Here is a 3,515-nt window from a genome sequence, read left to right as displayed (position 1 = left end):
GTATTAAAGTTTATATTTCTGTCTTCCACACGGACACCAGCTTCTCTGGGGCAGTTATATGTTAGTTCTTCTGTAACCGCAGCGCTGAGCAAAGTGCCTGACACCTGACATTTATTGTCCTGTGCTGGAGAAGTTTAGATTCGGAAAGGATCTTGGGGGAGTCTAGTCTAGTCGTTCTCAAATGCCTGACCATGGGTCTGATGGATCAGAGTCACCTGGAAGTGTATATTAAAATTCTCCAGGCAAATTTGTAGAGACAAAGTAGGTTAGTGGTTACCTGTGGCTGGGACAGGGGGGTGGTGTGGTATGGGGAGGGATTGCTGATAGGCACAGGGTTTATTTTTGGGATGATGAAAGTGTTTTCAGATTATAGTGATGGTTGTACACTTTAAATGAGTAACTTTATGGTATGTAAATTATATCTCAATAAAGCTGTTTAGTAAAAATACGAAATCTGGAACCCCACCCTGACTACTGAATCAAAATCTCCCATGGTAGGGCCTGGGAATCTGCTTTTTTAATCAGACGGGCTGTGTTTAAAAGCAAAGGCAGGATTGGGAGCCACAGGCCCACCTTTCACACTGCCCAGCATCTCTCCTAGCGTCCCTGAGCGGCAGTGGCCTTTCCAGAGCTGAATACTTGCAGCTGGTGTGCTCTTTCGCACCTTGAGCTGAAGTTGACTTTTGCATGACTCCTACCCCATGTTCTCAGTCTGCCTCCAGGCAGCAGTGCAGAACACATCTCTCCCCGTCTACATGTCAGCCCTTCCCTGTTAGAAAACAGCCCTTGTTTCTCCCACCACTAGGACTGTGTTTACTATAGCGTTTTGTTGACCATGTGCCTGGTTTTCCCCCCACCCCCACCCCGAGTCGGCTATGTCTTGAGTTGACTGTTCCAGGTCAGTTTTTCCAGGTTCACAGTTGGCTCTTGCAATATGTGGGGTCAGATCTTTTATTTTGGGGGTGTGTCTTGGGTCGTGGTGTTAAATATCAGTTCTGTTTATTTTTCTTTTTCAGGGATTTCAGTTATGTGTATGCTGGATTTTCTTTGCCTGTCTTCTGTGCCTACCACTGGTGTTTTAACCTTTCTGCGTTTCCTTTTCTTTCTCTTTCTGGCTCCTTTCTCTCTTCAACAACGCTTTTCAGACTTCCAGTCTCAACCTTCCCGCTTGGCCTCTTCGTAATTGATTCTCCGTTTCTAAGATGATCTTTTTCTTTGATTTCTTTCCTTGTTCCATCCACTCTCGTTTATATTTTCCTGCTTTTTCCTCCACTCCTGCTGTGAGTGTTGAATTTCTGCTTGGTGGTGGTCTTTTCCACCTGCCATTTGTTCAAGATGCCTTTGCTCATTGTGGAGCGTGTTACTGTGCCCCTCCGCGTCACGATGGCGTGGGGGAACAATAGCACTTTCATCAGCCGTCAAGTTTCCATTATTGCAGTCTGAGTCCTTGTAGTAGTTTTGTACAACTGTCAGCCGCCTTTTACTGTTCATTTTAAAGCCTGTTGGATTTTCCTAGCCTGGCAGTAACAGGCAGCTCTGTGGAGGGGCTGGGGGCCTGTTCCGTTTCTTAGGTGACAACAATGAAGTGTCATTTTTTTCATCGCTGATGCCTTTATGAGGCATGGGTGCTCAGCGTGGCCTCTGATCTGTGTAAACTCTTGTTTCTGAAGGGCTGTAAACTTCTGGCCCCTGCTTCCTTCACCCAAACCTCCAGGGCATACCTCTTGCTCCCCAGAAACAACTCCTTCCCAAGAGTGCTGCCTTCGGCCCCACGTACTTCCGGCCTCTGCCTTCCGGTCCCACCACCAGCTGTTGGCCCCCAGGTCCTAGGCCCTTCTCGGTGTCGCCCACGCAGGGCGAGGTCCTCTTCCTCCAGGAGCAAACCCTACATGCTTGTATCAGGTGCTGGGCCCCTCCTTGCCCCGTCCCCACCTGCCTTCTGCCCAGTGTGGCATCTGGAGCTGGCCTACTGATGTGGCTGTTTCGTCCCCTTCTCTGTGTACACAGACGTGTGCACGGCACTCCTCTTCCACCTGTGCCGTGGGCCTGGATGGTGGGGCTTCAGTTTCTTCTCCTTGGTTATCCCTCTGGTCCCTGGAGGTTGTGTGGAGAGAGGCCACCGCTGTCCTCAGAGTTCAGTCTCTGAGCTTCACACAGGTCCCTGCTGAAAGCCGTCCTGTTGTTTGGGGCCTAGCAGTCCAGTTGGCTGGTTCACTGTGAGTCTGTTGTCTGTTGGATCAGACACTCCTCAGTTTGGGTCATTGGCAGATTTGGTATGTTTCCTAGTGAGTCGCTGAGAAAAATGTCAAAGGCAGGGCCTGCCCTCCATGCTAATGCAATCATTGGTTCTCGGGTACATTTAGTATTGATCCAGCTTCCAGTGAGGAGCAGAAGTTGTCCTTTTGAAAGCTGTCACCCAGAGTTGTAGGACTTTGAGTGAAAACAGAAATCCAGGGTGGCAGAGGTCTGGGCAGTGTGCCTATGGGGACGGCCCTACACTCCCACGGGGTGGCTCTTGTGGGAAGGCGGCCATTTCCCACCGCTGCACTCTGAGCAGACCCTGAGTTTCAGTGTTGGAATAAAGTGTTGGGGGCCACCCTCCCCACACGTCGGGTGGGGGCCTTTCAGCCTGAAGAGCAGCCTCTTGGCCGGAGCAGCTCTCTGGCTGCCTTAGCCAGTTCTGAAGCCCCTGACCACTGGGCCCCTAGCCTCCAGGCCCCACTTCGAGACCCACTAGTCTCGCCTGTGTCTGATCTTTGACCTCTGCCCCTCCCCCCAGCTTGCACAAGGTCTTTGGATTTCCATCTGACACCCCCCCACTCTGCCCAGGGCCACCGGCCTGGCACCCTCCCTTCTTCCTCTCCCCCCATTGCAACCTCAGATTCTTTTTTTTAGACTCTTTCTTTTTGAACCTCTGTTCTCATTCAGATTTCTAGCTCTGAGATCATGCCTGCCCCTCTGAGTTATTTGAAGTCCCTTTTTATAAAGCCAGTGTTTCCTTCCATGCTGCTACAAACTTTAAGAAGACTCAGCTTTTTTTCCCCCATGGTCTCGTCAAAAATAGAAACAATGCCTGCTCTCCACACTGCACTTTATGAAAGTGCCTCCTTACACTTGGTCTTATTTGAGCCTCCAAGTAACCTGGTGAGGTAGGGCAGGGCAGGGTAGTTAGGGAAGGGTGGAGTAGGGCATGTGGGAAGGGTAGAGTAGGGCAGGGCAGGGTAGTTAGGGAAAGGTAGAGTAAGGAAGGGCAGGGTAGGGTAAGGAAGGGTAGTTAGGGAAAGGTGGAGTAGGGCATGTGGGAAGGGCAGGGTAGGGAAGAGCAGGGCAGGGTAGTTAGGGAAGGGTGGAGTAGGGAAGGGTACGGAAGGGTAGTTAGGGAAGAGTGGAATAGGGTAGGGTAGGAAGGGTAAGGAAGGGTAGTTAGGAAAGAGTGGAGTAGGGAAGGGTAAGGAAGGGTAGTTAGGGAAGAGTGGAATAAAGTAGGGTAGGAAGGGTAAGGAAGGGTAGTTAGG

The 3,515-nt window shown here is 50.7% G+C and overlaps 1 protein-coding gene across 1 annotated transcript in view; it reads left to right on the top strand.

Moving 5' to 3' along the window:
• The window catches only part of ENDOV (endonuclease V), an 18,160-nt gene that overhangs the window by 5,768 nt on the left and 8,877 nt on the right, over nucleotides 1-3,515 (top strand). The window lies entirely within an intron of this gene.

This window comes from Trichechus manatus, unplaced genomic scaffold (genome assembly GCF_000243295.1).
Source record: "Trichechus manatus latirostris isolate Lorelei unplaced genomic scaffold, TriManLat1.0 scaffold00028, whole genome shotgun sequence".
Classification (NCBI taxonomy): Eukaryota; Metazoa; Chordata; class Mammalia; order Sirenia; family Trichechidae; genus Trichechus; species Trichechus manatus.
This window is presented reverse-complemented; position numbering and strand designations above follow the sequence as displayed.